This window comes from Anomalospiza imberbis, unplaced genomic scaffold (assembly GCF_031753505.1).
Source record: "Anomalospiza imberbis isolate Cuckoo-Finch-1a 21T00152 unplaced genomic scaffold, ASM3175350v1 scaffold_48, whole genome shotgun sequence".
Lineage (NCBI taxonomy): Eukaryota > Metazoa > Chordata > Aves > Passeriformes > Viduidae > Anomalospiza > Anomalospiza imberbis.
In genome coordinates this window covers 546,809-572,629 of record NW_027100088.1, presented here as the reverse complement: position 1 = coordinate 572,629, position 25,821 = coordinate 546,809, and the positions used below count along the sequence as shown (strand labels likewise).

Below are 25,821 nucleotides of genomic sequence, written 5' to 3'. Positions count from 1 at the left end.
CATGAACTGATTGAACTCTTGATTTATGAACCAATGCACTAGATGTGGAATCCTCTACACTGAACTCAGAAACAAATGCCCTCTGTCTGAGCATTTTCATCTTCTAGATCACTTTCAAGATGCCCATGGGGATGTTGCAATGATTATCCCACAGCTCTCCATTTCTGGCTGCAGGCTCTGCAGATTCTTTCTCTGCATTCAGTCCGGCTTGCATTCCCTGACAATTCCTGGTAGCCCGTCATGGTTTCTTAGGGCAGAACAGTAACAATGAAAACCTTACCAATGGCACAACTGCCCAGCCCACAAGGAAAAGAAAGAACAAGCTGTCAAGTTCTTCAAACATTTGTCCTGCTGTGCTGCAAGAGTTGAGCTGCACACAAGGTGTGGAAAGCCAAGAGAAGCTGCAGTTGGTGGCACATCTTGTGACAGAAGCTCAACCTCGTTCTGCAGGAAAGGTTCTTGGAAAGAGCAAACAGGACTGTGGAGAAGATTCTGGGAAAACTGAAACAGCTTTTAAGAAATGAAATGAAAATGGAAAGAAACAGCTGAAGATGTTTTTCTCTGTTTATTTTTATGCTCCTCTTTTCCATCTTGAACTACTGCTCCATCCCCTTAATCCAAATAGATCTAATCTCTAAGATCCATGACTTGGCGAATTTTAGACACTCTAAAATACCATGAGCTACACACAGTTTGCCTTCCCCATTTTTTTTTTTTTTTTAATCATTGCTGGAGAGGTAAGTGCAGTGCTTGGGTCAGGTACAAATTCTGCATTCAGGGAATGTGCCCCGATAGGGTTTGATCCTCAGCGGGGACAATGCACGGCAGCGACCGAGGGGATTCCTCTTCCCCCGTGCAGGAGTCCAGACTCTGGATCTGGGCTGACCAGGGCAAAGTTCCCGTGTTTGGACAGGCTCAGGGGCTGCCCCCGGGGAGCGGGGGGCTGGGCGTGGGGGTGAGCGGGCAACGGAAAAACGGACACGGGGACAAACGGCCCCGGAGCTTCAGTTGCAGCGGCGGCAGCGGCAACAGCAGCAGCTAAAGCAGCAGCAGCTCACGCAGATACTCGTATCGAGTCCCTTTCGCATCTCCTCTCCCTCTCCCGCTCTCCCTTTCCCGGTGTCCCCTCCTCTCCCAGTCTCCCTCTCCCCTGCGGGGCCATGTCCCCAGCCCGCCCCCGGCCCCGGGCGGGGCTGCCCCGTCCTCATCCCCATCCCCGTCCCCGTCCCCGTCCCCGTCCCCGTCCCCGGCCGTCCCGCCGGGGTCTCGCCTCCGCCCGGCTCTGGGCGTGCTGGCGGTGGCGCTGCTGGGCGGGCATCAGTGCCTGGGGCTGGGGCGGCATCGCCGTCCTTTGGCTCCGCCTGGCCCGAGCCCGGCCCCGGCGCCGGCCCCGACGTGGGCTCCAGTCCCGGCCCCGGCCCCGGCTCCTCCCGGGCCCCGCGGAGGACACACGCGGCGCGGCCGCTCCCGCCGCCTCCGCTGCGGCTTGCCCGGCCCGAGCTCCGCCGCTCGGCAGCGCAGCCGTCGGCCCCGAGCCGCCGCTGTCCCGTTCCAGGGACAGAACGCCTGGGGAGGGCCGGCCCGGGGCACTCGGGGGGCGCTCGGGGGCCGCTCCTGGCCCCGGGCCGAGCGCTGACAGCCGCGTCCCGCCCGCAGGGAAGGCGCAGGAGGCCCTGCAGGAGCGGTACCGGCTGGGTTCGCTGCTGGGCAGCGGCGGCTTCGGCAGCGTCTTCGCGGCCACGCGGCTCTCGGACGGCGCCCCGGTGAGCGGCGGGGCCGGCGGCGGGCGCAGGAGGAGAGGGCGGAGGAGGAGGAGGAGGAGGGGAAGCAGGATGGGGCTCGGCGGGGCCGGCGGCGAGCTCAACCCGCTGCTCTCCTTTGCTCGCAGGTGGCCATCAAAAGGGTGCCACGGAACCGCGTCCGGCACTGGGGCGAGCTGGTGAGTGAGCGGGGCCAGTGGCAGAAGCCGGGCCGTGCCGGGCGGCGAGGAGCCGGGGCCCGGCAGGGTGGGAGCCGCCGGGAGCCCTGCAGGGAGAGCGGGCATGGGCTGAGCGGGGCATGCAGAGCATCCCGGGCTGGCTGAGGGGTTCCCCAGCCCCGGCACGGCCTCAGCCCCACTGACGGCATCGCGTTCCTCCCGCAGCCCGACGGCACCAGCGCACCCCTGGAGGTCGTGCTGCTGGCCAAGGTGTCCTCTGGCTGTGCTGGTGTCATTCAGCTCCTGGAGTGGCTTGAGCTCCCCGACAGCGTCGTGCTGGTGCTGGAGCGTCCGGAGCGGTGCCAGGAGCTGTCGGGTTTCCTGGCGGAGCGGAGGTTCCTGCCGGAGGAGGAGGCGCGGGGGCTGTTCCGCCAGGTGCTGGAGGCCGTGCGGCACTGCACCAACTGCGGGGTCCTGCACAGGGACATCAAGCCCGAGAACATCCTGCTCGACCTGGCCACCGGGCAGCTGAAGCTGATCGACTTTGGCTGTGGTGCCTTCCTCCAAGACACAGCCTACACCCAGTTTGCAGGTGAGCCCTGCCAGGGGATGCTCCTGGGCATCTCATGGCCCAGCCGGGGTGCAGCCCCGGGGCTCTCCCTATTGCAGCCGGGATGGGATTAATGCTGGAGCCTGGTTGATTTGGGAGGGGGTGTGAGGGGGACCAGCTCCCAGCACTGCCCACAGCCTTCAGCACCCACTGGGCTGGGCTGGGGCTGGAGCTGGGGCAGCTAGCCTGACAAAAACCCCAGTGGGGGTAGCAGAGAGGGGGGTCTGACCCCCTGCCCTGGATGGTTTGGTGTGCCGGCGAGAAGGGCTTGGACTGCTCTGCTCCCGTTGTTTGCCTTGGCTTGTTAACATTTTTGGGGGGCTGTGCAGGCAGGGAGTAGAGCAGGCTTTCTCCATCACTGGATGAGTTTTTCTTTTGTGTGTCATGGTTGGCCTTCCCAGGATTTCTGCTGCCCTCTTCCAGCACCAGTGGCTTCTTTTCCAGCCCCGAGTTTGTACACAAGCCCTGGTGCTGGCGAGAGGGCAGCAGTTCCTCCCGTGTGCCACTGGGGCAGGCCCCACATGCCATGGGGTGCTGGGGCCAGGCTCTGGGAGCAGCAGCATCCCCCTGCTGAACTCTGTCTGTGTTCCACAGGAACCCTGTCCTACAGCCCACCAGAGTGGATCCAGCACCAACGCTACCACGGCCAAGCAGCGACGATCTGGTCCCTGGGCCTCCTGCTGTGCCACCTGGTCATGGGGAAGCACCCGTTCAGGAGGGGCCAGGAGATCATCTGGGGGCGGATCTTGTTCCCTCGACGGCTCTCTCAAGGTGGATCCTCATCTCTGGGCACGGGGGCAATACCAGTGCTGGGAGACAGCAGCAGCTCGTGGGCATCCTGCTCTGGCAGCTGCTGAGGAGGTGGTACATGTCCTGCTCTCCTCCAAACAGAATCCATGGGGAAGTTTAGGCCCAGCTCTGGGCACACCCAGCATGGCCTGGGCATGGGAACAGGGGGGGCAACTTCTCCAACTGACTGGTGATTCCTGGTTTGTTTCCCCAGAGTGCCAGGATGTCATTAAGAGGTGTTTGTCCATGCAGCCCTTGGACAGGCCCTCATTAGAAGAGCTTTTCAATGATCCTTGGGTGCAGGGTGTTCCTCTGCCCTAGAGGATGGCAGAGATCCACGTGCACAGTTGGATCCAGGGGCCTGGCAGGTAACAGCTGCACACATCTCTTGGCAATCAGTGGCAAAGCCAACCAGACTGGTTTTGTCCTGCCTGTAGCTCTAAGCAGGGGTCAGCAGAAGGGAACACGCAGCTCTTGGGCTGGAGCTGAGCTGGACACCTGGTGTGGCAAGTACTGGTGGCCACCATCCAAGCTGGTTATGCTTGTCCTGGTTCCCTGACAGCTGAGGCCCTGGGCGGAACCCGGACAGCCTGGTCTGGCCCCAGGGAAGGAGAAGGAGCCCCTGGAGGAGCTGTACCAGGTGGGGCTGCTGCTGCTGGGGACAGCGAGGACGACATCAAGGATGACAGCCTCTTCCTCCACCTGGTCACCAGCAAGCTGAAGATGATGGAGTTTGATTCTGGCACCTTCTCCAAAGCCAGGCTCCACAGGGAATTTGCAGATGAGTCCAGACACAGGGGGATGCTCCCAGATTTGGGCATTGCACAGCCTGGCCAGGAACCAAAGGTTCCCCCTTTGCTGGGGCGGATGCAGCTGATCCTTCAGTCGGCTGCCAGACTGCTTTTGGCAGGGCTGGGGGGTGGGCTGGGGTGGTGATGAAAGGGGAGTGGGCTCCTGGCCCTGCCAACAGCCCCCAGCACCCACCGTGCCCCGGGCTGGGGCTGGGGCTGGGGCAGCCAGCCCGACAGAAACAAACCCCCATGGTGGGAGCAGAGGTGGGACTCCAGAACCTGTGCAGGGGCTGCTTTGCTTTGCAGGCAAGGAAGGGCTTGGGCTGCTCCACTGCCCCTGTTTGCTTTGGGGTCACCGTTATTTTGGGGGGCAGTGCAGGGGGGAAGGGAGACAGCCTGGGCTTCCCTCACCTGTGGGTGGGTTTTTCCCTGGCATGCAGGGGTTGGGCCTTCCTCAAGTCCCTGACAGAGATAAGATTTTTGACATTTTTTCTTGTTCCCCTTTTTGTCTGTAATCTCTTTTCAATAATTTGTTGTGTGTTTTTCTAGAGGAAGCGTTCCAGGTGGGGTCCAGTCTGGATGGGGAAGTGCTTGGGAGCAGCTGTGGCGTGGATGGGCCGTGCCCTTGGAGAAGGCCGAGGACATCTTTTGGGACCAGCTTTTCTTCCAGCGGAGGATGGCGTGAGGTGGGTCCGGTCTGCTTGGCATGGTGGGATCAGAGCTTTGGGGAGATGGCAGCGAGCACAGGAGCATCCTGCTCTGGGCAGCTGCTGAGGGCTGGATGTGCCGTGGCTGGCTGCAGGCTGGGCACATGTCCTGCCCTCCTGCTCTGCTGCCACAGGCAGCAGGGATGGGCAGCTCTGGGCACAGCTCTGGGCACGGCCAGCATGGCCTGGGCACCGCGGACGGCTGGGACAAGGGGACAGGAGCCTTCAGCTGACGGGCGCTTTCTGGTTTCTCTCCTTGCAGCCGGGCTCTGCGGGTGCTGAGGCTGCTCTGGGCTCTGCCAGGGCTCTGCTGGAGCTCAGCACCGGGCCGCAATCAGCCAAAGAAGAAATGGGGTGACCTGCAGCACAGACCTGCTGGAGCATTTCAGCAACACAGCTCAAGGTTGCAGAGTGTACACCTCCCAGGGAAAACATGCCACCACCCAAAAAATAAACTTGTTCAATAGCTTCTGAAATGAAATCAATCTGGGATGACCCCAAATGACATTTTGCAGCTTGCTCAAGCTGTATCTCAGCCCTTCTCTGAACAGTTCTCTCTCCCACCTGCCTTGTACTTCCCAACTGCTCCCTCTTTTCCCCCAGTGAGTTCCCAGCCCATGGCAGTCCCCATCACACTGTTGCCTTCCTTGGTGCCCCTCACCACGAGGAAGGCCGAGCCCCAGGCTTAGGGACTCATCCTGTGACTGGCTGAGGAGCAGCAATGTCTCAGAGGTGCAGTGGGATTTTAGTGTCATTCAGAGCTGCTCTCCAGCCCTCAGCTCTCCTCACTGCTGAGTTCCCACTCCCTTTTCCTCGTCCTTGCAGAAGGATGAGCTCAGTGAATCCCCTTGAGCCTCCCCACTCTTCCCAGCCCACGCACCCCCTTCAGTTAGGCTGAAGCTGCAGCTTCTCTGTCTCCTGTGGCACACCAGTCCAGTCCCCTGTGCGGGGAGCCCCAGCCCCAGAGCACAGCACTCAGCAGTGCACTCCGGGCTGGAGCAGCTGCCCTGCAGCCCTGGCTTGGCTGTTTGTGGCAAGGGAATGCTCCCTGTTTGCAGCTGTCCCTGCAGGATGGCCCCAGGGCAGAGCCCGGCCGGGCTCCCACTGCAGTCCCTGGAGCTTGGGGCAGACAGTGGTCCCAGAGCTGGGGTTCACGGGGAGCACCTGGAGCTGTGGCTTTCAGTCAGTGTTGGCAAATGTTGTGTTCTCATCTCCTGCAGCCTGTGGGGAAATCAACCTGTGCTGCCAGGCCTGTGTGTGCCAGGGGCTCTTGGATGTCTCTGTACCCATGGACAGGAGGCTCTGTGTGTGCCAGGGGCTCTTGGATGTCTCTGTACCCATGGACAGAAGGCTCTGTGTGTGCCAGGGGCTCTTGGATGTCTCTGTACCCATGGACAGAAGGCTCTGTGTGTGCCAGGGGCTCTTGGATGTCTCTGTACCCATGGACAGAAGGCTCTGTGTGTGTCAGGGGCTCTTGGATGTCTCTGTACCCATGGACAGAAGGCCCTGTCTGTGCCAGGGGCTCTAGGATGTCTCTACCCATGGACAGAAGGCCCTGTCTGTGCCAGGGTTTCCATAATGTCTCTGTGCCCATGGGTATGGAATAGCATGGGCCCTGAAAGTGTCAGTCCTGTTGCTTGCACGCTCCTTCCTTTGTATACAAGACACATCCATGCACACCCCCATGTACAGATACATTAAAACGTCAGGGAGGGAGAGTGATTTCCCACAGAGCTCTAACTTGGGCATAACTCACCTTTTAGCCGGTGGCCAGGAGATTTTTTTCCCCATCTCTGTGTGAGAAGGTGTCCAGGAGCTGAAGGAGCAGCATTTAGAAGCAATTTCAGGATTTCTAGGCAGGAAGTGGAGCTGACAACCATCCACGTAACTCGCCGTATTCATCAGGATGTGCTGCTGGTTCTTTGGGAATATGGCCCAATGGAGACACGAGACTTGGAAAAATCCCAGCTCTCTGTGGGTTTGTGCAAAGGGGGAGCAGCAGAAACACTTTGTGTCTGCTCTGGGGACACAAGGTCCAAGGAGCTGCGGTGGCAGAGGGTGACCTGGGCTGGTGGCAGGTGAAGTCCTGGTTCATGACATCCCAGAGTGGCACAGGACAAAGCTCCAAGCACTCCCAACCCCACTGATGAAGTCTGTGATGCTGCACATCCTATAGGAAAAGCTGCTGTCACACAATGCACTGGGATTTGTAAGTTTCATTTTCAATACTTTAGGTCCAAGTTTCAAACTGCAATATTTTTGTTCTCAAGACACAGTTGTGCACAATCCATCTCTCATCCTCCTATTGCTTCAACTCCAATTTAAAAAAAAATCTTAATATAGGGAACAAAACCCAAAGTCTTTAAAAAAAAGATGCTGAGGTCAGTCCATAAGATGGATCCAGGCCATCAGAACATGCACAAAGTAAATGAGTTCTCCTTTTAAATAGATCAGTTACCTCTTAATCCAAATTACAAAAGATTTTCACTACACATTTGTTTCTTTTTTTTCTCTTTCATATTTTTCTCATTTTTTTTTCTCTTTTTTCTTTTTCTTTTTAGGCAGATAACACGTCCTGAAAAAGAAATGTTCAGCAAAATGAGATACATTTCTGATAAACAATGAAAATATTTACTCCTCTGTTTACTTTTCTCTGGATACCCTGAGGTAAAAAATCTAGCAGATATGAGCAGAGGTGTCAGGTGTTTGCTTTGGACTAAGCTGGAGTTCAGCACTGCTGACATCCTGGTCCAGCCAAGAGTTGCAGAATTCTTTTGCACATCTGGAACCATGTGTTTGCAGGCACAGCACCTGCAGTGCTGACACACCCGTGCACGTGAATAACTCTGTTACTCCCTCACAGCATTTGGGCTCTGCCCCAGAACAAGGTGCTCCAGCCCTTGGCTCCTGGTTCCCGTGGGGAGCAGCTCCCTTCCCTCTGGCTGAGCTGCTCAGGCAGAGCCCGGCAGCTCCTGGCCCTGCAGGGCTGAGGCTTTTCCCCGTTGCTGGGCACAGACTGATGGAGCAGCACTGCTGAACACGGGCACACACAGGGACCAGCAGCAGCTGCCTTTGGCCACCTGAGGCTCCAAGGCCCAAACTCTGAGCAGACAGGGCTGGAAGAGACTCGCAGGCTCCCTGCTGGCTCTGCTGCCCCACTTGTGCCCACCTGGGAGCCCCCAGGGCCAGCAGGGACTTGAGATGGCAGCCCTGGGCTCCTGGAGCTTGTGCAAGGAACGGAGCTGGGGACTCCCTGTCCATGGGGAGCTTCCAGATGGAAAAGGCAGCTCCAAGGGCAGAGAAAGGAGGGTCTCGACCCCTGGATCTGTGCCAGTCCCACAGTCCTGGGCAGCAGCCACCGAGCCCTCGGGGAGCAGAGGGCACAGCAAGAGGGACAAAAGCAGGCAAGGTCAGAGACTGGAGAGAGCCAGACCCGGCAGCAGGAACAGCTGCTGCATTGCACTCTTGGAGAAAGCTCTTGGCTGGTTCAAAGCGCTGAAAGGCGTGCTGGGCAGAGAGGAGGCCACACCAAACACTGCTCCTGTTTGCACAGCCTCCCCTCTCCGTGTCCCAGAAGGAATTGGATGGACTGTGTTCTTCTCTCCGAGTCGTCTGGTTCAGCACGAGCAGCTGAGCACCAGGAGCTGAAGGAGCTGAAGCCTCAGGCCTCAAGAGCTGGGCCTGAGGAGACACTGTGAGCAAATGAATGCTGCTAACATGGACCTGGCTGAATGCAGCAGATGGAATCATGGAATTGTTATTTGTATTTTAGATAATTCGTGCTTGTGAGAAATAGATGTATGAAATATGTTATATTGGTAAGAAATATTCTGTAAGTTTTTTTAAGTACCCCACCAAGGACGGGAAGGTTGCTTCACAGTATTTCAAACCAGCAGCTGGCAGCAGGGAGAAAAGGACCTAATTTGCAAACGAATGGACGTGGCCGGCTCTGAGATGGGTGCTTTTCAGCACTGGTGGGTTCCTTTGTCTCCCTGGTGCTACACTGCAGCTCCTGGCATGTAGATGTTAGCAAAAAGGATTCTCTGTGAGGAAAGATCGAATACTCAGATCCTTTGGCATTCATCATTTTTCAAGTATCTTATGTTACTGTGAAAAATGCAGAATGTATGGCTCTACGCAGATATTTACGATATGTATTATGCTAGGTTGGAAAGTTATGCTGTAGTAACATTTTAATAATATAGTAAATGTAGTTTTGTAATTGAAATTAAGCTTCAGTAGTTAAAATAGAAAATATGTGTGTGTGGTATTCGTTTTGCTCAAGAGAAGAAGAAGATAATCAAGGAATTCTTCACACAGAGATAACAATTACAAAAAACCCCTAAATCTTCCAGAGGAGAGGAATTTATGGCTCTCCTTATCAACAAAAAACCGAACTTCTCCAAACTCGACTTAGACTTCAAGGCGCCTGGGATTAACAGGAATTCCTCAACAAGTACCGGACAAACTTCTTGTTTTAAATAAATATATGCATATTCATGAAGTGATTTGTGTATGCAACAGGTTACCCCTCTTAAGGAGGGAATTCTTTTTATCGGGGTCCTTCTCCTGGCTCACTTTTGTCCAGAGAGAGGTACCCAGCCCGGGCTGTAACTTTTTGCTGTTATTGTCTCTTTAATTGTCCTAACTCTAATTGTTTAATCTTTATTACTATGCTTGTATTATTTTTTTTTCATTTTATTTTTAGTAAACTTTTATAAATTTTTAAAACGAGTGATTGGCGTTTATAACAAATGGTAGCAGAGGATGGTTCCTAATACCTCGCTGTGGGTGCTGTAGGAGAATTAGAGTGAGAAGGCGCGTCCTGCCCTGATTAGGCAGTCTCGCTCTGTTCCCCTGGTGTGACCACAGACCGCAGGTTACGATCCGATGGACAAAAAGAGACAATAAAGCAAAGAAAAGGGAAAGAATTCCTAAACCGCGGTAATTAGCCCCTAAGACCAAAGTGTACACGAAGAACAAAGACCCAAGGACAACGGATAGGTATTTGTTGGGATGAATGTGTGAATGGGGTGGATAAGGGGGGATGAATGTGTGTGAATGAGAGGCGGGCTGGTTACCGCAGACCTGCTAAGTGAGAGCGGTAGTCTCCTATGCTGCGTTTCCGTCTTTTTCGCGAGAAAAGCGGCCAGTACAGAGACGAAGCGAATGATAAAAGAGTGAGAGAATCCCCCCCAGGGAGGTTGAATTGAATGGGCTGGGTTGAGGGGTTAATATTCAAGAGCACCCAGGGTTGCTGCTGGGTTGAGATATTAATCTTCAAGAGCACCCAGGGTTGAATTAAAAGTCTGCTGGGTTGAGATATTAATCTTCAAGAACACCCAGGGTTGTTGCTGGGTTGAGATATTAATATTCAAGAGCACCCAGGACTGAGTAAAATTTTGCCGGAGTGAGGGTACACCCAAGAGAATCTGGGGTTGGTAACAATGCAGCCGGATTGAGGGGTATCCAAGAACACCGGGACTGGCCAGGGACACCTAAAAGTGTAATAGGTGTGTTGAAAAATAAAAGGTACCTTGTTGTTGTGGTTGTTTTGTTGTGTGTGTGAGTAAGTGAAAAATAAACTTGAGCGAATGGGGACAAATGAAAGTATACGTAATGCAGATTGTTTATTTTAAGCTTTGTTGTAGTTCCTTGGAGGAAAGTGTGTTGTGTTGAAGGGTGGTGAGAGAAAAAGGAGTTTTTTTGTTTTTTTTTTTTTTTTTTTTTTTTTGAGAGTGTAGTCGAGGGAAAAGTGGTATTTAAGTAGGGGGAGGAAGGTGGAACAGAGGCAGGGGGTGAGTAGATAAAATCTTGAAAAATGGGACAGAAATCCAGTAAGAAATTATCAACAGAGATACCCCAAGATAGTCCCCTAGGAGTTATGTTAGCCAACTGGGAAAAAAACCCTTGTACAAGAAATAAAGACAAAGTAAAGATGATACAATTTTGTATGCTTGAATGGCCAACAAAGGAAATAAGATCTGACCACGTTTATTGGCCTAGATATGGTTCTTTTGAGAAATGGATTTGTCAGGCTTTAAATGTATTTGTAAACTCAAAGGAACCGTTTAATTCAGAAGAAAGAGAATATGCCACGTGTTGGACAGGGGATTTTAGGAAAGTAAAAATCTTTAAGGTATCAGAAATCCCCAAAACAAAATAAGAAAAGAAAAGAGGGAAAGAGAAGGGAGGGGAGCAAGAGGAAAAAAGAGGAAAAGAAAAAGAATGGGATCCTTTAGAAATGTTACCTCCTCCCTTCCCATTCGCGCCTGCACCGCCTGCGGCCCCAGCACCGGTTTCGGGTCCCAGCGAGCTGCTCCCCTCAGCTCCGCCGGTCCCGGTGCCGGTGCCTGTCCCGGTCCCTGCGCCCACCCCGGGCTCTGGCTCGCCGCGTGTTCCTGCCCCGGTTGCCGTGCCCGCGGCGGCGGCTCTGCGGGTTCCCGTCCCGCTGCCCGCAGCAACCCCCCTGGTCCCTGTTTCGCCGCCTGCCGCCTCGGTACCGGCCCCCGCCTCGCTGCTCGCGGCTGCCCGACCGGCCCCCTCCCCATCCTGCCCGGTTTGTCCGCGGCTGGTCCGCTGGCCGCGCCCGGCGGGCTCCCGTTAGTCCCGGCTGTCCCGTCTCTGGCCGCTTCTCCCGCAGCGGTTTTCTCGGCCCCATCCCCAGCGGTTTTGCCCATTCCGGCTACGCTGAGCGTTGCTGCCGCTGCCCTGCCTCTGCCGGGAGCGGCCGGCTCCGCCGCCGTGAGCCACGTGGAGGCTGACCGCACTCCCATCCACTATCCCCCGGACATGCTGCCCCCTTCAGCAGCTCCGGCAGCAAACCCCGCCCGTGCTCCGCCTCTGGAGGACCTGGCCTCTATGGTATGTCCTCCTCACACCGCCCTTCCTGCCCGGAGCTCCGTTCCCTTGGAAACCGCAGCTCCGGCTCCAAGGAACTCCCTGTCCCTGGAAGATGCTCCTTATAGAAATACTAGAGGTGCAGTTAGGAGGCAGCTTTCTCCTGATTTTTCCTCACCACACGAAAATAAAGCTGCAGAAAAACATTGGAATAAAGAAATTGGTCTATTTCCACTAAGAGAGGTCCCGATGGGAGGGGGTGGGATTGGATTTGTGAATGCTCCCCTGACTTCTTCCGAAGTCAGAAATTTTAAAAAGGAAATCAAAGGGATTTTAGAGAATCCCATCGGCACAGCTGAACAACTTGACCAATTTTTAGGTCCAAACGTTTATACCTGAGAAGAAATGCAGTCTATAATGAAGATACTATTTTCTCAGGAAGAAAGGGAAATTATAAGAGTTGCAGGCATTAAAGCCTGGAATAAAGAACATCCACAGGGGCCCTCTGGAGAAGACATAATGCCAACTGAACCTCCGGGGTGGAGTCAAAATAGTGAGGAGGGGAGGATTAAATATCGATCCTATAAAAGTTACAATTGAGAGAGAAGATTGTCCCATACGTGTGCGTCAGTATCCTATCTCATTAGAAGGACGAGAAGGTTTGAAGCCAGTAATAGAAGGGCTAATAAAGGATGGGACATTGGAACCTTGTATGTCTCCTCACAATACCCCTATTCTCCCAGTAAAGAAGTCTGATGGGAGTTACAGACTAGTACAAGATTTAAGGGAGGTAAACAAGAGAACTCGGACTTGCTACCCAGTGGTACCAAATCCCTATACTCTCCTAAGTAAGGTCCCTCCCCAGCATCAGTGGTTTAGTGTGGTGGATCTTAAAGATGCTTTTTGGGCTTGCCCATTAGCCAAAGAGAGCCGAGATATCTTTGCCTTTGAATGGGAGGATCCACAAACTGGGAGAAAGCAGCAATTAAGATGGACGAAATTACCACAAGGCTTTACAGAGTCCCCAAACTTATTTGGACAAGCCTTAGAAACAATATTACAAGCTTTCCCCACTCCCCCTGGGATACAAATTCTCCAATATGTGGATGATCTTTTACTATCGGGGGAAGTTGAAGCTGAAGTCAGGGAGGCTACTATAAAACTTTTGAATTTTCTTGGGGAAAAAGGATTAAGGGTGTCAAAAGGGAAGCTGCAATTTGTGGAACCAGAGGTAAAACTGAAGTTAAAACTGGCCTCAATACCTGCTTTAAGCTTACCTTCACTAGAAAAACCCTTTCATCTGTATGTGAATGCAGAAAAGGGGGTGGCTCATGGAGTTCTGGTTCAAGAGTGGGGGGGAGTAAAGAGACCAGTGGCTTATTTATCAAAGATGTTGGATCCAGTGAGTCATGGCTGGCCAGTATGTATTCAGGCTATAGCAGCTACTGCAATCCTGGTGGAAGAAAGTCGTAAACTGACTTTTGGGGGCAAACTAATTGTGTGCACACCTCATGCAGTACGAAATGTGTGAAATCAAAAGGCTGAAAAATGGTTGACAGACTCTAGGATGTTAAAATATGAAGCAATCTTGATAGACAGTGATGACTTAACACTAGAAGTAAACAGAAGTTTGAATCCAGCTCAATTTTTATATGGGGAACCAACAGATAATCTAATACATGATTGTCTAGAAATTATCCAATACCAAACAAAGGTTCGAGAAGATCTTGAAGAACAAGCCCTTTCAGAAGGGGAGATAATTTTTGTGGATGGTTCCTCCAGGTGTCTACAAGGAAAAAGAATGTCAGGGTATGCAGTAGTGGATGGGAAAAACATGCAAACCATTGAAAAGGGGAAATTACCTTCAAACTGGTCAGCTCAAACCTGTGAATTATATGCTCTAAAAAGAGCACTGGAATATTTAGCACACAAGAAGGGAACTATATATACTGATTCAAGGTATGCCTTTGGAGTAGTACATACCTTTGGAAAAATTTGGGAAGAAAGAGGATTGCTTAATTCAAGGGGAAAAGGATTAGTACATGAGGGGCTCATTTTAGAGGTTTTAGAAGCATTAAGATTACCAGAAGAAATAGCTGTAGTACATATTAAAGGTCACCAAAAGGGAGTGACTCCAGAAGTAAGAGGAAATAATTTGGCAGACCAGGAAGCTAAGGATGCAGCAGAAAATGGAACTGAGAGAGTTATGCTAATATTAACTCCAAATGAGGAGAAATTGGAAATTCCAAAATTTAGTGAAGCAGAGGAAAAAGAATTAAAAAAAAAAAATAGGAGGTTTACAAGATGAATCAGGGAAATGGAAACTTCCTGATGGAAGACAATTACTTAATAAAATACTTACTAGAAGGATATTAGAAGACATGCATCAAAAAACTCACTGGGGTACTCAGGCTCTGTGTGATCACTTTCTAAGGAACTATGGGTATATTGGGATTTTTGGGATAGCAAAGAAAGTTACTGAAAAATGTATAACTTGCCAAAGGATAAATAAAAAGGTAATGAGAAAAACCACATTGGGAGGTCGGGAATTAGCTCTAAGACCATTTCAAAGTATTCAAGTAGATTTTACTGAACTCCCTCAAGTTCAAAGATGGAAGTATTTATTAGTAATAACAGACCATCTAACTCATTGGGTGGAAGCTACACTGCCACGGCTACAGCCAACGTGGTAAGTAAAACCCTTTTGGAACAGATTATTCCAAGATATGGAATAGTTAATAGGATAGACTCAGACAGAGGAACACATTTTACGTCAAAAGTGTTACAACAATTAATTCAGACCTTGGGGATAAAATGGGAATTACACACCCCATGGCATCCACAGAGTTCTGGCCGAGTAGAGAGAATGAACCAAACTTTAAAAAGAACTTTAACTAAATTAATAGTTGAAACCTGAATGTCATGGGTACAATGACTACCTTTAGCCTTACTGAGGATTCGAACACAACCCAGGTCAGACCTGGGAGTGTCACCTTATGAAATGATGTTTGGATTACCTTTTTTGACTACTCTACAAGAAAATGCTACCCATGAGGTAGGGGAAGAAAATGTTAAAAAATATGTGACCACCATTGCAAAAACTCTTAAAAATTGGAAGTTAAAAGGAATAATCCCCCAAACCACACCTTTAGACTTTAAAATCCCTAATATTCACCCAGAAGAATGGGTGTTGGTAAAAACATGGAAAGAACAATCTTTAACTCCACAATGGGAAGGTCCTTTTCAGGTATTGCTGACGACCAAGGCTGCGATGCGGACCAGAGAACGAGGGTGGATCCACGCCAGCAGAATCAAAGGACCTGTGGAAGAACCTAAGGAGTGGACAATGACATCTGAACCGGGTGATATAAAATTGACTCTTAAACGGGGAATGGGTGGTAATGAACTGAGAAGACCTGAATGATCCAAGAAATATACACAGGATCACACCTAACTGGGAAGTAAGACCGAGTTACATCAATAGTTTCAAATACTGCCTGGACAAACTTTGAGGTGCCTCCGGTACCCTCCTTGGGAAGGAATACTGCCACCACAGACAGGAGGATCAGGACTGTTCCGGACAAAAAACTCCTGTATTTTGGCCTTAGCCTGTGATTTATACAAAGAGGAGGGTGGATTACAACCTCAGTCAGTGCCACGTAATATACCCTGTTTGATTCACCCAAATACTGGGCATGTTAGTTGGGTTAAATGTAAATGTTTGAATTGTGGGAATAATTGGTATTGTAGTTCACACAAGCGACGCCCCCATTGCAAGAAGTGTCGAGTGTCAACTAGATCCCCTATCCAAGCAGAGCTCGAAACAACTGAAATAATAACTTTATTTTGTGGATGGGAATTATTAGTGCCTGTTGAATGGGAAATAGCTGAGGAACAGTGGGAGACCACCGTTAAGGAGTGTCAAAAACGATTTGCCTGGAAATTAGCTAAGAGAAAGTGACAAAAGAAGAGAGGGCAAGACCAGATTGGCCTCTATAATCGCCACCAAGAAGATCACATACACCTGCTGTGGGTTGCAACCCCATAGGCATGGGAGGTGGGAGTATAAGCCATACTGGACCTCTCCTTTTTCTGTCACTCATTTTCTGTCTTTTCCCTTTTGGGATATTGACAAAGCCATGCTACAGGTGTTACCAGAAGCTGTATATGGAAAGACACCGAGGCTCCTTTTTTTTATCTCGCACACTCATGTCAACAGTCACTGTTATAACCCATCCAGATTAAGAAACTGCATGCACAGTGGACAAAAGTACTGGATTACTGAGAATTTAGGAATAAGTGGTAACAGGGCGAGAAGTGAATGCCCAAAAGGGGAAAAATGGATTTGTTTCACATACGCTATTGGGAATAAAGCACAAGATCTGGTAAAAGAGCAATTGATAAACAAAAAAGCTAAGCCGGCACCACCACCTAAACCTGTACCAATCTCACTTGACAATTTGTATACCAATGCTGAATACTAGCTGGTGGGATAACGTGTTGGAAATAGAATGGTGGAAAAAGCTAGGCTTCTTCCTGTTATGCGCTACAGCTGGTCTAATATTCCTTCCTTGTTTAATCCCCTGTTTCATTCGACTCATCACCAGTGTAGTTCAAAGCATGCAATTAGTGACCATGGATCAAAAATTGGATACAACAAAAACAGTGCAAAAGATTATGGTATTAAAGAAACAAAATAATATAGAAGACCCCTTTCAAGAGGCTAGATTGATTTATGAAGAAAATGAACGAAAAGTGAAGACTAGAAAGCAGTAAATATTGCTCGAGCCAAAATAATTATAAAAAGAAAGAGGAAGGATTGTGAAAAATGCAGAATGTATGGCTCTACGCAGATATTTACGATATGTATTATGCTAGGTTGGAAAGTTATGCTGTAGTAACATTTTAATAATATAGTAAATGTAGTTTTGTAATTGAAATTAAACTTCAGTAGTTAAAATAGAAAATATGTGTGTGTGGTATTCTTTTTGCTCAAGAGAAGAAGAAGATAATCAAGAAATTCTTCACACAGAGATAACAATTACAAAAACCCCTAAATCTTCCAGAGGAGAGGAATTTATGGCTTTCCTTATCAACAAAAAACCGAACTTCTCCAAACTCGACTTAGACTTCAAGGCGCCTGGGATTAACAGGAATTCCTCAACAAGTACCGGACAAACTTCTTGTTTTAAATAAATAATATGCATATTCATGAAGTGATTTGTGTATGCAACAGGTTACCCCTCTTAAGGAGGGAATTCTTTTTTATCGGGGTCCTTCTCCTGGCTCACTTTTGTCCAGAGAGAGGTACCCAGCCCGGGCTGTAACCTTTTGCTGTTATTGTCTCTTTAATTGTCCTAACTCTAATTGCTTAATCTTTATTACTATACTTGTATTATTTTTTTCCATTTTATTTTTAGTAAACTTTTATAAATTTTTAAAACGAGTGATTGGCGTTTATAACAAAGGCAAGCCCGGGCAGGTCTCTGTCGGAATATTGGGAACCCCAATATCCCTATACAACAGAGTTTTGATTAATTAATCAATGCTTCTGTTTGAATAATACATTAAAGATGCACTTGAATGTTCTAGGAAAAAAGTAAAATAAAAAAAAAAGAATGCACACAAAGGGAAATACTGCTCTGGCTTGTGAAATGACACGTTCTCTTCAAATGGCAGGACTGTTCTAAATGTGATACTGGTCAGGCTGTATTTCTTTTCCTGCTTGCTTATTTTCATGTGCATTTCACATGGTGATAGTCACTTGCCTCAGCAGGCTTTTAAGTCACCAAAATGTTGAATTTTAACATGATATGGAAGAATGCTACAGTTAGGACAAATATGCTTTTTGAGACAATGCTTTGCTATATTAAAAACCAAGGAATTAGGAAGCTTTCATGTTGTTGGCTGCTGTCCATTTTTATTTATGACTTCACAAGAGCAGCTTCGTGCTGATATGACCAGAGCAAGTTGAGTAGTTGTACTTCTACAAATTTCACTATGGCTTCAAAAGTGCAGGGTTTGTGTTTGCTCAGCGCTGAACCTGCCCCTTCACAGGGGTTATTGCTGTTTCTGGGTTTCTGTAAGGACCTCAGTTCTACTCTGTGCATGTCCTCCACAGTCTGGAAGCAGCGAGACAAGATCTGAAACCAGAGAGGAACACTGTCTTGTATCCAAAGGCCAGGCTGTCCTGGTGCTGTGCTTTTCCCCAGTATCTCACTGCTGTCAGGATCTCCAAAGGAGGACAAAGCCCTGCAGTTGCTCTCATCCTGCATGCAGTCTTTAACACTGTGAATACTTGTTTCTTGAAAACTGGATGTCAGCTCTTGGTCTGAGATTTTTTTAAAAAATTCTGAGGGTTGGACTAAGCTTGCCTTCATGCAATTTGAGCTTTTTGGAGTTGCTCAGTGTTTCCTGTGCATGCTGCTGAAGCAGCATGCTGATGTTGGATCATGCATGTTCAGTGTGTCTGGTAAATAGAGCTCTTTGCAATCCTGTTCTATTGACACTTTTTAAAGAGGTCTTAGTAGCAGTGACAGAAGAGATAAGGTGGTGCTGTGTGTTGAAGTGAGAGCGAGGGCCTGGCTAGCTCTTACTGCTGAAGAGCTGGGGTGTGAGAGGAGATCACTGCTGAAATACTGGCTGTGCAAAGCTAAGGCAGCTTCTGTCCCTGGCCTAAAGAGACAAAGTGCTGCCTTTTCCCCAAATGAAGGACCATGGGGAAATCAAGATTTCATGCAATTGTTTCTGTGTCTCTCAAGTGGTGATAGCAGTAAAGCACAGGGTGCACCTGCAGCCTCATTTGGGTCTGCCTTCCTAGGTGACTGAGCAGGAGAGCTTTCCAGTCTTTATATGCTGTCAGATGTGACACTTGGCCAAAAGCCCCTACTCTGAAAATGCAACAAAGTGAAGCCCATATGACTGCTGAGATCTCACTAGATGGAGCAGGGAAGCACTGCTGGATGTTATCCATGGAGGCTCTTTCAAGAGCTTTTCTCCCCTTCTGCCCCCTTTAATCCATTTTCAAGCCTAGCAATGCCTCATGTTTACCCAGCGGGCTCACATGAAAAGATCACTTCTATTTCTTTGACCTTTTTCAGCTCAGTAAACATCGGCAGCTGGAAATCCTTTCTGTAGACATGTCAGCTGAAGTGAAATGGTGCTGCAGGTAGTGACATGCATACAGAGCATCTCTGACCTTTGATGTTGTTTTCCCATCAACACAGAAGTTTTCCCAACATTTTAGTCCTTGTGACACCAATTGCTCTCAGGGAGCTTGTGGAAGGGTTTTCTTTCCCTTTTCCCTTGGCATTGTTTGGGTGCTCTCCTTATTTTGAAATGAGATAGTAAATATTTGTAATCTTGAATTTGTAGGTGTGCCGGTTATCACTAATGTGTGGTCATGGGTTTTATATCCCTCAGGTGTTAGTACCAGTTTGTTGGGATAGGAGGAAAATTTTTTCCTGACAGTTTCTTTCCTAAATTTTTCTCTGAACTGGGAGACCATGTCTAAGACCTGGATGAACTAGTTTTGGTGAGGATGAAGGGGAAGGAGAACAGCAACCTACGGGCTGAATCTCGAATTGTGACTTTATACCCAACATCCACCAGAACCAACTGCTGAAATTAATGTCCCTGCAGTGGAAACACAGACACAGTGTGAGCACCATGAGTAGAGCTTTGTCCTGCTTTGGTTTAAGAAGTTAGGTTCTAGTAGCTCTAGTCCAGCGTTGGATGTTCTTTCTAAAACAGAAGTTAAACTACAACGTGTCTCTCCAATGCCAACCTTAAGCCATGGCCAGGTATTACCATCAGTCTCTGCTGCAAATCCTGGGGAGTCTCATCAGCCAGAAGGCTCGTGGGAAGTGATGAAAAGCAAGTTGTCATGTTGTGTTCAAATTAAAAGTGCTTTTAGGTGGAGCGTTAGCTACACAATTCCCATGAGGCAGGTGATGTTTTTCTGCACATCCTGTGCAAAGCTGAACCTCATTTAATACCTTTGATTTCTGATGAACATGACTGTCTTTACTGACTGAATTATATCCAGCATTCCATCTGCAGAGTGTTTTTCGTCTTCTGGAATATAGTAAAGAATTTGTTTTCATAAATTTGGATAAAATTTTGACAAATTGTACAGCTGGATTAGTGCCGCTCAAAAACTATGACTGTTTTTGGGAAGTTTCTGCTCTGTGTCAAATTAATGATCTGTTACAAAACTTTCAAAAAGCACAATAACTGTAAAAATAATTTCTGGGTAATGATAGGGACACCACTGGGTACTCTCTAAATCCTTTTGTCCCTTGTTAATACCTCATTTTGATTGTTGCATTTTTAATGCTTGGATTAAGACAGTGACATGTTCTGATCATTTCTGTTGAAGGCATGAACATCTGGATTTGTTGTGTTTTAGTGTTGTTTGCTGTTGGCTAGGGGTGAAAGCAGAGATCAGATGGTTTGAAGTTGACTTTTTTTTGTTTTTCAAAGTTGCCTTTGTTCATAAGCAGCAATCCAGGAGCTGAGCAATGGTTCTAATTGTGACTGACAAGCCATGATGGAAGGAGGAAAATGGGAGTGATGATCTATTGGCTGTGCTAGCTCAGCAGTGAGAGAAAAAATCTGAAAATTGCTCCTTAAAATTGTCCATGCTTTGCCTAAAGGAGAGATGAGGTTGCAAAAAGAAGGTACTTTATTATGCATCGAGCAGTCTTGAGTATGCCATGTGCAGATTCGAGACCTGCTGCTTGCCCAGAAAATAAAAAGTATTTGGCACCTGCAGCCTGGTGACCCACGAAGGAGGGCATGGTCTCTCTGACCTGTGCCAGCTTAAGGGGGTAAAAAGTGAACCCCCTGTGCCCCTGCTCCTGAGCAGGAGCCAACGACCCATTAACAGATCACAGTTAATAGGTTTACCCCCTTGTCCCTTCCCTCTGTTTTGAATATTTTGAAATATTGAAACAAAAGGAGGAATTTGCAAAGGTAAATAGCAATGATCTCGGTGGGAATATGGCCAGGGCATCAGGATTAACATTAATGAAAAAATGCAGTAGGAGTGTGTCACCAGAGGAGACAATGAAAAACGACGCACCACAGCTTTGGTCACCATGAAGAGACTAATTTATTTTTTCTGACTCCAATCATTTATAGTTCTCAAAAGGTGCCAGTGGATTGGAAGGTGAACGTGCCACCTCTCCAACGACACTGGACAAACTACCAGTCTATCAAATTTCTCCGCCTCTATGAAAGAATGCAAAACAATAGGTTGTTTACAGAAAGTTGCGTGAGAAAGTTCTCTACAAGAATGTAAATTCAGAAGGCTTTAGAAAATCCTAAGAAACCAGGGCGACATCTCACCCTTCTCAGTTTAAAAAAAAAGAAAAAGGAAAAAGAAAAATGAACAGTGTTCAGTGTCCATTCATGGAGGAATCATCAGAGTGATCACTCGTGTTGTCTGCATCCGAGTCATCACTCAGCGATTCACCCACTTGATGCCTTTCAGGTTGGTCACGGTTTCCATGTTGCCCGTCGGCCAGATTCTGTCTCTGTGGTCGCAGGTCAGGGCGAACACACTTCAAAGGTACCCAGCGTGCCCCAGTATCTGTGGACACACAAGCATACCCGCGCCCCGAAGCGATACAGTCATAAGGACCTTCCCACTGTTTGGTGACTAAATTCCGCACTCGAACCTTTGCTCGAAGCTGATGTGCCTCGTCCGCAGCCTGCAACGAGAAATGATGGTTCAAAATGACAGGGTTGAGTTCTGTTGCACCTTAAGATGATTGATGGTGTACAATGCTTTTTCCAACCGACTGTGCGGGGTTTCACCCTGCATTCCCCTTTTCTGTTTTTGAAGAACCCGCTTCAGGGTACCATGAGCGCGTTCTACAATAGCTTGACCAGTTGGAGAATGAGGGATACCAAACTTGTGTGACACACCCCACAACTGCAGGAACTGCCGCACCTTTTGCAATGCGCAAGCAGGACCATTGTCGGTTTTCACAGCAGAAGGTACCCCCAGGACGGCAAAAGCCTGCCGCCAGTGGGCAATGACATCACGGGCCTTCTCTCCAGTGTGAGCAGAAGCCCACATTGCAGAAGAGAACATGTCCACTGTGACATGCACATACTTAAGCCGGCCAAACTCGGCAATCTGGGTGACATCAGTCTGCCAAAGCTCCAAAGCCCTAAGGCCTCTGGGGTTTACCCCTGCTGGTAAAGGCGGAGCAAGCGCATGGCAGTCGTCACAGGACTCGGCAATGTCCCGAGCCTCCGTTGGCGTCAGCTGAAACTGCTTCTGCAAGGTATGTGCATTCTGATGGAAAAACCCATGCGATGCCTTGGCCTGCGCGAGTGCATCAGGCTGAGGTGCTACCCACGCCGGGTTAGCCAACCTGTCAGCCCTCGTGTTACCTTCTGCCACAAATCCTGGCAAGTTGGTGTGACTCCTCACATGCAAAACATAAAATGGATGAACCCGGGCCTGAATGGCACACCACAATGTCTTCAGTAAATGAAACAAGGCAGGATTACTGACCTCCTTCAACACTGAATGACCCAATCGCTGTGCAATGTCAGCCACATAGGCGGAATCCATGACCAAATTGAAAAGTTCCTGGGAAAATCTCTCAAATGCCATAACAGCAGCCCTTAATTCAACCAATTGGGCTGATCCATCCTGATGACCTTCCAGAACCTGCCATTCAGATCCATCCTGCCAGGTAGCAATGGCCTTTCCAGTCTTCCCCGAGCCATCAGTAAAGACAGTGGGCCCTTGCAGGGGTTCCTGACTATTTCTGGGCCGCAAAGAAATTTGGGTGGATTTCACCACCTGCAGTAGCTTGTGGCTGGGCAGATGATAATTGATCTGCCCTGAAAAGTTTTCCAGAGCACATTGCAGGGATACGCTATGTGCAAGGCTCCAGTCAAAATCCTCCCGGGATACCGGGAGTATGATCTTTGCGGGATCCACGCCCATCAATTGCAAACACCGTTGCCGGCATTTGATTATTAAGCGAGCAAGCAACTCAGCCAATTCAGTTGCCGTCTTCTGCGGCTGATGGGGCAGGAAAACCCATTCCAAGATGTGCAAAGGATCAGACCATTTGTCACTCCACTGGCCAATGATACCTGTGGGATGCGAATCTGGAGTGGTAACGAATACAGTGACATCAACGGAGAAATCAATGCGATAAACTTGGCGGGCAGAAACAGCCCGCTGAACCTCCTCCAGCACCTGATGTGCCTCAGGGGTCAACGTGCGAGGCGACTTTAGATGAGAGTCTCCTCTCAACAAATCATACAGAGGAGACAGCTGTGCGTCGGTTAGTCCCAGGAATGGACGTAACCAAGTGATGACACCCATCAACTTCTGGGCATCATTCAGTGTCTTCACCGAATGCACAGATTGCACCTCCTGGTGTTGGATTGTCAGTTCCAGAATTTTGACCCCCAAATACTTCCAAGGAGGTTGTCGCTGAACCTTTTCTGGAGCCACCTGCAGTCCATGCTCATGCAAAGCATCGAGCAACCGAGGCTGAATCCTCAGCAGCTCATCCTGGGTGGAAGCAGCCACCAAAATGTCGTCCATATAATGATACAGACGTGCACCAGGAAACTGCTTGCAAACTCCAGACAAGGCACGAGCCACATACCATTGACATATGGCAGGGGAATTACGCATCCCCTGGGGCAAGACTCTCCATTGATATTGCTGTGCGGGCTCAGCATTGTTGATTGCTGGCACTGAAAAGGCAAATTTTGGTCTGTCATCGGGATGCAAAGGAATTGTAAAGAAACAATCCTGCAAATCCACGATGAAGATTGGCCAATCTGCAGGAAGCATGGTAGGCGATGGCATGCCTGCCTGCAAAGTTCCCATACTTTCCATCACAGCATTGACCTTTCGGAGGTCTTGTAACAACCTCCATTTCCCAGATTTCTTCTTGATGCAGAAAACAGGAGTGTTCCAGGGACTGGTAGAAGGCTCCAGATGACCCTGGTCCAACTGCTCCGGCACCAAATCCAGAAGGGCGCTCAATTTATCGTGAGGGAGGTGCCACTGGTTCTCCCAAACAGGTGTGTCCACCAGCCACCGCATAGGAGGCGTGGGACACTCTGCGCCCTTCGTCGCAGTGGCCCCCATCAAAAATTCATCCCGATGTGCACCCCCCATGCAGACAGAACATCCCTTCCCCAGAGGTTAGCAGGAGTAGAAGTAACATGTGGCCTAACCCAGGCCGTCTGTCCCTCTGGGTTTGTGATCAGCAAAAACCGCTGGCTCACGTAACATTGTGCCGTCCCCCCCAGTCCTGCGACGGATGTCTCCACGGGACTCAGAGGCCAGTCCGGAGGCCAGGTGGCAAGGGAGAGAACTGTGACGTCAGCGCCACTGTCGAGAAGCCCGCGGAGGTGAATCTCTGATGGCGTCGCACCAGGGATGGACAGAGTACATGACATCTCGGGACGGTCTTTGGTCAGGACAGCGGTCCAATGAATTTGAGGCGGCCCAGTGGACCCAAAACCGCCGACTCCATGCGACCGGCCAGCTGTCCTGCGAACAGAAGACTTAAAAGGTACAAGTTGAACAAGCCGTGTCCCTTTTGGGATCGTGACTGGGGGTGTGGGTGTGGAAACCATTGCACAAATCTGCCCTGTGAAGTCTGCATCAATGAGACCCAGGTGCACAATGATGCCCTGAAGGGTGGCACTAGACCTTCCCATAAGGAAAGCACTGATGCCTTCACCCAAAAGACCAAAAGCATCCAGAGGAACCTTGTGTATTTGACTAGATTCTAACACAACTGTTGCTGCTGTGCAGACATCCACACCTGCTGATCCACGGGTGCTGGCTGCAAGCTGGCTGAGCAAACCTCCATGGACTCTGGGGTCTGGAGAGGAACTTGTGTCTGGATGCGCTTCCCCTTCGCGCTTCGCTTCCCGTTTCCCGGGCCCGGCAGCGCCTGGCCATTAACATGAACAGTTGCCTTACAGGCGTATGACATATGGGATTCCACACCGGCCACACAAGAACATGGGAAATTTTCCCTTCTGCACTTTCTTTCCCTGTTTGGTGCTGGCCCGAGCAGTCCCCCGCTGTTGTTGCCAACCCTGCGGCACTGCCCAGACCGGCTGCGCAACAGTAGTCCAGGCAGCCGTCTTTTGAACCGAGGGGCTGAGGTCTGCACAGGCCTCTACCATCTGCGAGACAGTAGCCGTACCAGGAAGAGCCCTTATGACTCTCCTACAGTCTATGTTACAGTTGCTCCTGGCCAGGTTCGCAAACACAATTCTCCTTGCCTCAGGATCTGCTAACTGCATCTCCACAGAGGCAGTCAGTCTCCCTGCAAATTTCATGAAAGGCTCATTTACCCCTTGGACAATGGTTGCAAACGGCTGCAGAGGAGCAGCCATTTCCAGGGTCTGAACCAGTGCTGCCAAGCCTAGCGTCTGGCACTGGTCAAGCACAAGGGGATCATATCCAGCTTGCCCCTGAGGATCACCATAATTGCCTGTGCCCAGCAACATATCAGTGCCAACCGCACTCCTGGGATCCTGTGACCCCCGCGTAGCATTCTTTTGCACTGCGCTGGCTACCAAACGAGCCCACTTGTCCTCAAAAACGTCAAACTGCACAGGGTCAAAAAGAGCATGTGCCACAGAACTGATGTCGGAAGGTGTCAGCATCTCAGCAACGAGCATGCGAAGCATCTGCATAACTTCAGCAGACCCGACAGAATGCTGGGCAACGGTATCACGGACTTCCTTCAGTGTCTTAAACGATAAAGGCTGATGGGTGCTGTGAGTAACACCCCTAAGCACAGGGAAAGCCTGGGGACCCCCTGGCAAGGTCGCATCACCTGCCGTGTCCCGTCCCGTGGGCTCCACAGGGACAGCAGCAGCCGCCTGACTGCGAGGCAGTGCAGCATCACTTGACACCACGCTCCCCGCAGCATCAGCAGAGCCAGAGGAGCCTCCTCCGCGATCCTGCAGGCGCTGCGAGGAGGCAGAGTCGCACATCTCCTCAGCCTTATCCAGGACCTCCTGCCAAAACCGCCCGCGGTCCCTCGGACGCACGGTCACCTGGCAGGCGGGGAGGGTCCACAAAGCCGACGGGGAGGGTCCGCGGCCACGGGAACCCACCGGCCTCCCGCCGGCCGCGTCAGCAGCCGC

The 25,821-nt window shown here is 49.9% G+C and overlaps 1 long non-coding RNA gene and 1 pseudogene across 1 annotated transcript; one reads left to right on the top strand and one right to left on the bottom strand.

Annotated features, from left to right (window-relative positions):
* The window catches only part of LOC137466938 (zinc finger protein 850-like), a 466,234-nt pseudogene that overhangs the window by 87,581 nt on the left and 352,832 nt on the right, over window positions 1-25,821 (bottom strand).
* Window positions 3,059-4,229, top strand: LOC137466951 (uncharacterized). Its single transcript, XR_010995347.1, has 3 exons — window positions 3,059-3,299; window positions 3,532-3,685; window positions 3,923-4,229. It is a non-coding gene; the product is annotated as an uncharacterized lncRNA (long non-coding RNA).